Below are 12,580 nucleotides of genomic sequence, written 5' to 3' on the forward strand. Positions count from 1 at the left end.
ATGCCTAATGTAATCTGAAATTTTCTAATCTAGATGAACAGCAGTCAGACTGTAAGCTGCTCTTCATATACTAAATAACAAAATCCGTCCACACTTCCTCGCAATGTTCCCCCAATTCCCACCTAGCATCTTTCCTCACGCCACGATTCTGCACTGAAGTCAGCCAAGCAGAATACAAGTAAGGAAAGCCAGTATTTTGTCTTTGCCTGGGAAAAGATGAACCCATGAGCTATGGATATGAATTAAAAAAAAAAAAGAATGAACAGATGCCTGCTTAAGCTGGAAGAGACACAGAAGATATGATTTCATAGTTCACAGTTGTGCTCAGTGCAGTGGATCCCTGATCTCTCCATTTCTACAATGCAAATCAGTCCCCCCAACACACATATCAGTGCAGTGCTAACACTAACAACAAGCTGTACTTCTAGAATGGTAGGCTGTCATCATTCCAGGGAAATTTTTATATCAGGATTGGAAATGTGAAATCTGCAAGAACCACCACCACAAAAACCCCCACCAAACCTACAAAAAAAACAACCCAGGGAACTACAGTTCTCCTTCAAAAGGGAGTAAAACCCCTTCCTATGACAGAATTTTTCATTTTCATATTACTATACAAGAAGTAATTCAGTCATCTTTACAGAATGCTTTTGGAAGAAAAATGGTATAAATAAGTTCCCAATCCTGTTTCTCAGATGAGAAATCACACAGTGCATTCAAAAGGAGGTTTTCAGGCTTCAGTTCAGTGCTTCTTCCTCAGCATAGTGCTGTATTTACAGAGAATTGATCAGCTGAAAACAAATGGGATGCAATACTCTTGATATTTATACAGTACAAAAGGTGAAAAACCCTGCTTCTTAGCCTGGGAAAGTTGTTTTGTGCAGACACTCCACTGCAGAAGATGCTTTTGCCACATTGCTGCACCGTGAGACAACCAGACGTGTGCTTGTGACAAGCAGTTTATATGGATATCAGGCTTACAGGTGCTTCACAGTATTTTTACAGCTTACATCCCAGCCTGTAGCATGGAAAGCTCCTTCCATTGAATTTCAGTGTCTGCACCTGCTCAGCCTCCCATGCTGTTGTATTAGGAGTCAGCTAGATGGTGCTCATGGGGTGGCAGCCGATGTGCAAAGTTAGCACTGGGATTTCTCTCCGGGCTTCTTCCTCCACCTCCAGCATCCCACACAATACAAGCAAGTTGTCAGAAATGAAAAAGCAGGGCCAGGAGGAAGGGGACGAAGGAGGTAGGTGAAAGGAAGCTGCATCTCAGATGCTGTATGAGCACAGATCCTTACACAATCCTGCTGTCTTTTGAAGGCTGGGATGCAAGGATGAAGATGGGGCTGGTTTCATGGTACATGAGCCAGCTCATCCACTCCTACCTGGCAGCCTGAAAAGAGCACAGTACTGACAACTTAGGGAAGAACCATGATGTTGGAGAGACCTGACACTTTGGAAGTTGTTTTAAGTTGTTTTTGCTCTGACAAATAACAACCCTCTCTGTAAGCTTCAGCATGATCTGATGGAACATGCCTTTATGAATGTTTGAAGTTAGAATTAATTAGTAGCTTTTAGTAGTCTGTGGAGTTGCCTGGTTTTGCTGGATTAATTGCACACTGCAGGTATTACCATGGAAAGACATATAGAGCCAACTCCCAGTAAACATGGGAAAACTCAAAGTGCTCAGGGACGGAAGACAAAGATTTTGGCTTGGACATATTGCTCAGGGATTCACTGAGTGGCAGAATAGTTAAAAATTCTTAAATCTGAAGATCCCACTTGGTCCCTTGGGCTGAAAGGTTTTATGAAAATTTCATTTCAAAATTACAAACCCCTATATGCACAGGAATGGCTTCCTAAATAAAACCAGAGATCATTTTTTATTCATCCTATGTCTAAAATGCCCAGAGGCATAGCTCCATAAAAAATTTAAACTTTAACAAAAGCTCCTTTTCATTTAAGGAAAACAAACCCTTCTGAAATCAACAGTTTATATTATTTATTGTGATGTTTACTCAGCAAGGGAGGCTGAGGAGTTAATTCTCAGTGGAAGTGCTGAATTACATTAGGAACAGAAGCCCAATTAATTAAGGATCATTTCCTATTGATTTCACCATACTACAGACCAGACTCAAGAGTACCTGCTCTACTCCTATCCAAGATATAAATAATAATAATATAACTAGACCGGTTACTGCTGTCTTGATGACCTGTAATTCTCACTGAGGAAACACTTCTAAGACTTTGATGTGAACACAATAAAAGCCAGAATGCCTCTTGAAAGGCAGAAAACAGGAAAAGCCCAGAAGAGGCACTATGCACACTCCAGATCAAAGACAATAGCCAAACGAAGAGACCAGTTTAGAAGGAAGACAAAAGTGGAAATGAGTGCATTTGTATTGGAAAAAAACAATTTCATGCCTAAAGCTTGAATTTTTTTACTCTACAGAGCACGGAACACAAGCACATTCAGGATACACACTATGAGCAGACTTCAAGCCCAGAGCCATCTCACAACTTCATAATGAGCAGAAATTGAGCCCTGGGAATCTCCTTACTTGACCACTTCAATGAGCATGCTGCATGGCCAGGAAGCACCAGGTCATGGGGTTTCTCTCTAGGTGGGCTTATCCACCCTGAGGACCAGCCAGAGTCCCACACTGCAGCGTTCAGCTTTTCACAGCCCCGCTGTCAATAGCTTTTCCATATCAAGCAGCAAAGTAATCATTTCTGTTATCCAGGCTTTTGTAAAGCTGTAATGAGACGCGGGGAAAAGTTTTGGCTGTTTGCAGGGAAGTTGTACTGAAAGATACTTGCAGAAAGACAGATGTATTGGGCTCAGTCTGGGAAATGTAGCAATTATCACATGCATTGCCAGAATACTCTATTAAGAGATTCAGAAAGTTCAGCATTCCGTTGGCACAATCGTGTTTATTTATAAACAGTGTACACGAAATCGTGTTGTCTGAGAGACAAATACAGCAGCAAGTTGTCTGACAACAGTTTTCAGATCTGCTTCTATAGAGTCCAATGCCTGGAGGAATTCTGCTTCTGCTTCCTCTTAAAGCTAAGCTCTCCCAGCCTTGTTGCAGTCTGCTGCCTCTCTTGACTTCCGGACTGCTTTCTGCCCTGAAGCCCACACAGCAATATCAAGCCTGTGACCTAGCTTTTGTGTTTGTACTAAGTCACTAAATAGTCCGTTGGGCCATAAAAATTCAATTTTTGCAAAAGGTTGCCAGGCTAACTACTAATTACTGCCTTGTACAGCAGCTTCTCCTTCAGCTCTCACTGTCCACACTGCCTTACATTTTGTTTTCACTTAGGCTAAAGTAATGACAGAAATCACACCCATGAAGCTCAGCCACGTTCACAACTCACAGTGTCCATCAATATCACACAGAACAGCAATAACATGGAAAATAAAATACCCTTCTTTACTCAGGCTCAAAGACTGGGCAAGTGACTTGAGCTGAGTCCCTATATAAGGCTGCCAGTTACGAAAAACAATGCATTAAGGCATCAACTTTTAAAAAGATCTCTAAGTACCTTTATTGTCTAAAGGAGAAGGTCAGATCCTATCCTGTTACGGCAAGGAGAAAAGGAAGCTGGGATCAGTGCTTGGTATGCCTGCAGCCAACATGCAACCAGAGCTGGAGGAGGACAGGATGGCTACAATCAGCCCGCTGACTCACCAGGTGAGCGTCCTTCAAGGCCTGAGGTCAGGCTACTCAAGAAGCAGCAGATGCATTAGCAAAGCTCCTAGCTCTTCATGGTCAGAAAGCAGTCCTCCAGGGCAGGGCTGCAGGGAGCAGGGCAGGCCTGCAGGGAGCAGGGCAGGCAGCAACAGTCTTTGAAAGCCTGTAGAAAGGTGGAAAAGAAGTAGAGAAAAAGGAAGCTCTCAGAGCCCTTGACTTCTGCCCATTAACCTCAGCCTCTTTGTGCTTAGACTCAGCAGGCAGACTCATGATGGGTAATCGCAGAAAATGGCCTTTTCATGTCTTCTGCTGGTTACACTTCAGGTTTGCTTCGATAGACTTGACTGGGTGAGGCCATTCGTTGCCCTCAGGGACAAAAGGACTCAAGGAAGTGATCAAACCCAGTGGAAAAAAAAGAAAAATAAAAAGCATTGTAAGTGCTCATAATTTGTTTAAAATGAGCTATTGTGTGAAAATAATTATTCCAGATCTCAGAATATTTAGTCATGACACTAAATGTGAACATGACATAGGAGGAGCTGGGTTTTTCAGTGTGGAGAAGGAAAGGCTGGGGGGAACCAATTCTGTTTTCAGCTACCTTTAGGGGGTTGTAGAGAAGAAAGCCAGGCTGTTCAGTATCTTATGCTGAAAGGATGAGAGGGAATGATGGCAGGGGCAACCATAAGTGGATGCAAAGGAAAATGATCTTCACCATGAAGCTGGTCCACCACTGGAGCAAGTGTCCTGAGAGGCTGGGGGACCTCTGTTCTTGAAGATTTCCCCAAAAGCTTAACTTTTACTCCAGTGTGAGGCTCGTAAGTCTCAAATTGAAGTTGAGACAATTTATGCAGGAAGATACGTGCCCTGTTTCTACTGCCACCAACATATTTGTCCTCTATCTTTCCCTGTTGTTTTTCCGCTGCACCTCAGGGGTCCATGGACGCATCAGCATAACTGCAAACACAGCACTCCTCAACCCAGCTTCCTGAGTTAAATATTTACATGTTTTAGCCTATTTTGTGTTTCAGTGTAGGCTGAAAGGATAACACAAAGCTGGGTAAAGCACTTTTCTAACACCCTGATTAAGAGAGTATCATATGCCTGACTCCAATGACATGAACACAGGTCTGGAAACAACTAGATTCAGGGAGACAGACATGGCTACAATTTATATTTTGTTATTATTCTTTCCAACTAGTAGTAAATAGGAACCCCAAAAGGTATCATTTTGGATAGACACAGCAGGAGCTTACTTCACTGAAAGCAAGACAGTAACCTTACCTGCTGACATTCAGTTATCTAACTCCCTCCATATCCCCCATGCACTAGTGGCACAAAGGGAACACAGCATCAGTATGAAAATGCCCTGATACGCAGATGCCCACACTTTGAGCAAGGAACAGGATCCAGAGATGCCAGTGCACAAACAGGACAGGAGGCCAATGCAATATGCTCTACCACATTGAAGCCTGACCAGTGCGCACTGGCTGCCTGCAGCAGTGGCCCACCTGCAACACGACCCTAGGTTAGGTAAAGGACAGCACCATCCCTGCAATCCAGCTTATTCTTCAGTGTTTGCATGGGGATAAAGTCCCAGCCAGGAAAGCAAGTAAAAGGAAGAAGGAGGAAAATATAACAGTCTTACAATACCTAAAGGGAACGCACAAGAAATCTGGAGAGGAACTTTTCACAAGAGCTTGTAGGGAGAGAACAAGGGGAAATGATTTTAAACTGACAGAGGGGAGACTGAGATGAGACATTAGGAAGAAATTCTTCCCTGTGAGGCTGGTGAGGCACTGGGTTCCCAGAGAAGCTGTGGCTGCCCCATCCCTGGCAGTGTTCAAGGCCAGGTTGGATGGGGCCTGGAGCAACCTGCTCTAGTTGAAGGTGTTCCTCTCTGTGGCAGCGGATTAGAACTAAGGTCCCTTCCAACCCAAAACATTGTGTGGTTAGTCTATGAGTAATTCTACTTCCTTCTGCCCTCCCAAGATAAAAACTATAAAGGGCAAAAAGAAGCATTTTCTCATTGTAACAGGCTCACTGATCCTGAGTCAGCCATGGTCAGTTTTCTTCCCGTTACTAGTTCTTTGGTAACATGGAGCCCTGCAACACAGGTGGGGAGCTAGGATCTGTACCTGGAAGAGATACACATTTATGAACTCAAAGCCTGCCACAGACCAGTCCCCCATTCAGTCTGTTACAGATCAGCAGTTTCCCAATGTTTACCCATCCACTCAGCAGCAACTCCCACAGTATCTGTCTCCAGGAGGAAGATGAAACACTGAGGTAGCTGAAGCACCATGGTGTGCTGGCACCTACTCAGACAGCCAGCAAAGAGCCCTGCCTTGCCTCACCATAGAAAATCCTACAAGCTACCGAGTATAATTTAGGGTATGGTCCATGTTTTGCATTTGTTATTTAAATTGCCCACAAACCCTCATCCTAGAAGAGGACAAATGGTGCCATCCCATTTTATACAAACCACGCCAAGCATGATTTGGAAAGTGTCACAACTTTGAGACTTGGTGTAAATACTGCCACAATTTTGGAAGTTCTGCATCCAAATTCAGTAGTACAGTATGAACTTGCCTCAAATAATAACAACATAGAGCAGCTCCCCCAGGGTGTAGATAATATACGCAATCACCACAGTCTCTGCCTATTCAAGTTAACACTTCTTAACAACAGATGTAATCTTCAAGTGAAACCAAGCTTTTACAAATTGCTGTTAATATGAATCACGATTAACTTGTCTAAGTATCTCTTCTAAAGAGCTTATGTTTTCCCCAGAGGTATTTAAATTAGGAATTCTTAACCACTAATTGAATGAACTTGGATAACTGAGGAGGTCATCTTCGCTTCTGAAACAGAGGCTGAAGTTCTTTACTCTTCGGACTAAGTGAGGGGAACATATCTGACTTACATTGTATAAAAACCTCATGATATGGTGAAGGTTTGAGGGGCACTGTTTCAACAAGTCTTCGGGGTGACGTATCAGCTGATGCTTTGAGACCTCTTCCAACAGCTCAAAGTGGTATGTCGCTGCCACAAAACAAGTCTGGCCATTGCATTCACTTTCATTACTCAGGGATGTGACAAACTAGCAAGGAATTCAGTTCAAGAGCTTGTCAGTTTCAATTTTTTTTTAAGTGCTTTTGGTATATGCTACATTCAAACATCATTAAGACACTAAGACAATCTGACAAAGGGATATATAAATTGCCTGTTGCACAATTTTGGAACAGAGAAAAGCAGGCTCATTGCTTTTAGGCCACCAGATCATCGTTGCATGTCAGTGCAGGTATTGAATTTGGGCTACTATTTTAGAAGTCCTCCAAAGCAACAGACCTTTACGTCTCCTAAGGATTTTGCAGACATTTCAAAGATGTACTTTAGTATTTCAAAGATGTACTTTAGTATTTTTACACAATGATAATAGTCTAAAAAGTCATTTTGTGCTGTTAATTGCAATCTAATTTGGTGCAGTAAATTTAGAAATATACATATTTAACCACACATAATGCTGCCAGAAAACCACTTAATCAGCAGATGAATGCACATCGAAAAGCTGTGAGTAATGGCTCTAATGAAGGGTGGGGCAAACACAGCAAGGTGGGGAAAATCACACAAAACATCCCATAAATGCAGAAAAGGGAAAGATAACAAGCATAATATTAACTTAAAGCTCATAATGCTCTATTTTAAATATTAATTGATAGCTTTAGTTGCAAAAGCAAGTTTCTCTTCTTTGAACTCTGAACTGAGACTGCATACTGCGGTATACTGAGGCTTCCAGCTGCAGGTGGACTTTCAATGCAGCATGGTCCAATTTCCATGCAATTCAAACTAAAACCCACCCTGTTCTTCCCATCTGAGTGGGGGGACACCCACTACCAGTCCACCAGTTTTCTTCAATATGGAAAATTCATTCCTCCCCCAGATATATTGATAGCTTTCAGTTATTATCATATTTTTCTGGATATGTTTCTGGTTTTCCACCTGAAGGGCAAGATACTATAATCAAGAATGGTTGACACTGTATTTCTTTATGTATTTGAGACAAGAGGTGGAAGACTGCACACAAGCATTACGCATGGTTGTTTCACAAACCCTTTTCAAAAAGTGACCTTCTGGCACCTGTGATGAAGAGGCTTGCCAGCAGAAGAATTACTGGGGTTCAAAGATACAGCAGAGAGAGAATAGCAAGCAGAGCTTGCTATTTCAACCCCAGCACCACAGCACAGCAGCAGCCAGAGCACAGGTTCTTGCAAAGATAAGCTCTTGCAGGTGAAAAAGGGGTACATTTTGCTAAGCACTTGAATACCCTGTGCCATGGCACAGTGGCTTTCCAAGCTTTGTTACAAGACAGGCAAAAAGGATTCACCTTGGAAGAGGTGAAGTAAAACATAAAAGGAGATCTGTCCTCAAAAGGACTATCTTTGCTTTTAAAGTTACTTTGTTCTCCTTTGGGCTTATGTAAAACAAAACCTGAGAAATGCAAATACTTCCAGTATGCTTGCTTGAAGGGCTGGTGATTGTGCAATAGAAGTTCTTTCCTGACTGTTCAAGACTGCCCCTGGATTAGGAACCCACTCTGCTGACACCTCAAGCCTCCTGGCTCAGTCAGCAGTAGAAGCTGGGCAACCCAGGGAGAAAACTACTTTGGGAAACTGCAGAAAGTCTGAAGGAGGAGCTGTGAGCTTACTGGCCCCCAGGTTTTGGGCATGGTGATGGACTTCCCCCTAGACTTAGACCCAACTAGGCCATAAGGGACTGACCAAACAGCAGCAGGGAACCAGTCAGGCTTTTGGTCTGGCAGACAAGAGGCAAAATGAAAATACATTTCATAGACTCATACAATACCAGGTTGGAAAGAACCTCAAGGATCATCTGGTCCAACCGGTCTTGGCAAAAGCACGGTCTAGAAAAGACGGCCAGGCATTCTGTCCAGCCCAGTCCTACAAGCGTCCAACATCAGGGAATCCACGGCTTCCCTGAGGAGATTGTTCCAATGGCTGATTGTTCTTACTGTGAAAAATTTTCCTCATCTGCAACCAGAGCAGCTGTGGCTGCCCCATCCCTGGCAGTGTTCAAGGCCAGGTTGGACGGGGCTTGGAGCAACCTGGTCTAGTGGAAGGTGTCCCCGCCCGTGGCAGGGGGTTGGAACTAGATGAGCTTTAAGGTCCCTTCTAACTCAAACCATTCTATGAGTAACTCCTGCCCATCACCCCTTGTCTTTTCCATGTGACTCCTTGTAAAGAGGGAGTCTCCATCTTCTTCGTAGCCACTCTGAATAATGGAATACAGTGATACTGGAACATTTGGCTTTTATAAACTTTTCTACCAAAATACAGTCTCTTGTTAGTAAGACTGACCTCTGTGTTGCTGGACTCAAAGTGAAATACACAAACTCATGAACAGATACATGCACAACATACATACCCATCCCCAGAGGAAGTCATGAAGGGCAGAACACACGTGCAACAGCTTTGCAGAAGTGTAGGAAAAGGAAGGAGTCGTCACTTGCTGCTCTATCTCCCCAATGGCTAGTCAAAAGCTACACTACATTTTCTTCCCTGATGCACACAACAGAGACTCCCACAATGTAACTTCTCCTTACCTTCATGGAAAAGCTCTTATTCATAAACATATCCACTTAACCAGGAGATGAGACACTGTGGCAACTTTTTTTTAATCCAAATACATCTGTAACCAAAAAAAAAAAAAACAAAACAAATTAAAAATTCTATTACCAATTTCCTCCTCACTGACAGCTAAAAATCATGATGCTTCCAGAAGCTAAGTGGTGAGAGGGTGTGGAATCCACAACATTTTTTGTATGAAGAAAACCCACCTTCCAGGCACCCATATTTAAAACAACAGAGCACAATCCTCACACATGTGGTAACTTTACAGACACAGAACCATACATGGTAGTAATTTTCCGGGAACAAAAAGTTTCCCGCATCACCCACGGTCACACACCTTCTTCAATGCTGTTTCCAGTCATTCTATTTACTATTTACTACTGACATAAGTGCTAATTCTGCATAGTACCCAAGTTGCCCAACACTTTCCATTCTGAAAATGTTTTCAGCTGCTAATGGTTTTGCTAAACTTCCATGCTCTACCCCACTATCTGCCTCCCTCGACTTAATTAGCTCTGTAGAGTATAGAATATAAATGTAATGCACCATGTACCCACAAAGCTTTGCCCAGATTAGAAGTAACTCTAAGTGAGGAAATGAAAAAATACCAGTTTTCCGTATCACACTTTGATGAGGGGATCTGAGGGCAGGAGGCACTTTTTATGTTAAAAATGTACTTGTTGCCTTCGCTGTGAAAATCTGTACCACATCAACCATCCTAAAAGCTTTTGTACATCTTTCCCTTACCCTCAAGTATCAACATGCTTATTTTTAGGAAAAGCTACTTCTTGTTTTGCACCTCAGCTCCCAGAGATGGGCTACTGCAACTTCGCACAGATTTGACGGGAGATTTCACCTTGTGCTCTTCTGCATAGATTTCTGCTGGACTAGGGCAGTAGAGAGAAAGATAACGTAGAGGTACCACAGCGTCAACAGTAACAAAACAGACGTGCAGGGACTCATGCTAGGGACACAAAGAACAGTTTGGAAAATGGAGCTTTATAACTGACAACTGAGAGAGAAACCACGAGAGTGGAGAAGGGGTGCAACAAGGTGCAGTGGTTATCACCAAGAGACAGAGTGGGAAAGAGACAGAAAACAGGAATGAGTGGGACAGCTGGAAGTGAGTGGTGGATAAATGGAAATGAGGAAAGAAAGCCCCAGGAAGGAGTGCTTAGCTCAGGTACACTTGCAGGAAGTTCCGCATGGGTGTCCCACAGCACAGAGATCCTCTATTTAGTGCTGTGCAAGCTATGAACTGACAAAGTCAAAACTAGAAAAAAAAATAGGACTGAATTGTGCATTGCAATTATACTACAGCTATTAGTTACTCAGGTAAGGCAGCACAGCCAGGAGCCTGGAGTCTGTGTGCAATACACACAGCTTCTTGTTGGTAGCTTCCTGGCCTTGGTGCCTCAGCGAGTGGAGCAGAAGCAAGCTTCTGCCATCCACCTTTCCCCACATCTTGTCTCTCTGGCCGAACACTTATGTTAGATGGATTCACGTTGAAAGCAGTTGCATTTGGAAGTTTCTCTGTTGCTCAAATGCTGGAGGTGGATTATAAAGAGGGAAGGACTGGTTAGAGTGTTTTGAGGTGTGGGAAGAAGGAAGTTGCTAAGAGAAGAGACTAATTCAAGCTCCTAAACGTCTCATTTACTTGCTCATGCATATTCCTAGTCCAAGGCTGAGAAAGAAATCACTGCATATCCAGCCCTGACAGCAACTTAAAACCTGGATTCTACATTATCTCTCTCCTTCTCTGTGACAAGGCAGGAGATCATACAGGATTTTTTAGGTCAGGCCTCTGTTACTTCAGCTGTGACTTAACCTATGTATGCACATGTTGGGAAAGATGCTCCTGCACATGCTCACATCTTCTGTTACGGATGCATAGAAATAAGCAGGTTCTTCTTATGTCCTTTTTCCTCTGAGGACAAATGAGCACAGTTAAAAACTGTCAGAGCCTTGGGTGCAATCAGTTAGTACTCAGCATATCTGAAAGAGTACGGTAAATAGGGAAAAAGAAAAGACATAACATGCTCCAAAGAAATAACATTCTTCATTTCCCTCCTGCCTCCCCCTCAGCCATCCACTTCATTGAGCAAGTGAGTGAGAAATCATAATCCAGAGGGTAATGACTGGCTAAGAGAGGCTCCTAGGTCCAGTGCGGGTGTGCTATGGTTCAGACCATAGCTTTTGCTCAGTGCTGACAGCTGAAACCTCATCTTTGTAATCAGTGTTCCAGTGGTGGTGTTCTCTGCTCTAATTATTCTGCATATGTCTCTCCTCACAGCCTGGAACAGGCTAAGGGCTGAAACCACTGGAATGAGGAAGATGTATGGAGCTAGTCAACTTTGGTTGCATTCTGCAGAACCTTGAATAAGAACCAAAAGACTCTTCCAAATCTTAGGAGGGAAGATTCCCCCTGCTTTGAGGATCACTCACTTCCTGGTGCACTCAAATTGAAGGATTAAGTAACTTTTCCCAAATATAGAAAGTATCACAGCCAATCACACACATACACACACACTGCTGCCTTCTTAAGTGAAGCATCTGAGGAGGAAAATAAGATTACAAATTTAGGAGTATAATGAGATCAAGTTAAATTCACACCATTTCCCCGCCTAGGCACAATCTATGTCATTAGAAAGGCTTAATTTTTCTTTTTTTTGTTGCAATTTCTAATCTCATTATACATTTTGTCCCAAGAATGATTTATCAGAATTTCAATACTTAATGCTACACATTTTGTGAAATATTAGATTATGTTCTAATATAGTACCTTCACTTGACTTGTCCAATATTCTCTATCTTCATTAGCCGGTATCCATTCACTCTTGCCATGCTACTCGGCACAGCTATAAATAGTCACACAATCCTGAAAAGGTCAACATAGTGTACTAGATCACTGTGATTTAGAGAATACTACTCACAGAGTATTACAAGTTTGACACCTTATTTTCTTTACTATCATTGTCACATAAGTAAAAGGCATTGAAAAAAAGATCTTCTATTGCTTTATGCCAGAAATCACTGGGAGACTAGGGGATTGCAAACCCCTCAACATTATTATCTTTATAGCCTAATGTAACTTCATGTTATTCTTTATGTACTGTACCTCTTATGCTAATTTTCTGTGTTTCTCAAAGAGACAGCGGTCTGTTCACTACTCCTTTAGATGTTTTCTTAAATATAAATATTTAAGAAGCTCTTAAGGAATACTCCAGCATTTTT

At 42.6% G+C, this 12,580-nt stretch overlaps 1 long non-coding RNA gene across 1 annotated transcript; it reads right to left on the reverse strand.

The window, feature by feature from the left end:
• Positions 1 to 2,442: 2,442 nt before the first annotated feature.
• LOC133280502 (uncharacterized) lies at positions 2,443 to 9,384 on the reverse strand. The gene is made up of 3 exons (XR_009747188.1): positions 9,141 to 9,384; positions 3,696 to 3,861; positions 2,443 to 2,805 (listed from the first exon to the last, which is right to left on the reverse strand). It is a non-coding gene; the product is annotated as an uncharacterized LOC133280502 (long non-coding RNA).
• Positions 9,385 to 12,580: the final 3,196 nt, after the last annotated feature.

This window comes from Pezoporus flaviventris, unplaced genomic scaffold (genome assembly GCF_033815535.1).
Source record: "Pezoporus flaviventris isolate CSIRO_AGI_PZ_B2104156 unplaced genomic scaffold, CSIRO_AGI_Pfla_v1 ptg000083l, whole genome shotgun sequence".
NCBI classification, from domain to species: Eukaryota; Metazoa; Chordata; class Aves; order Psittaciformes; family Psittacidae; genus Pezoporus; species Pezoporus flaviventris.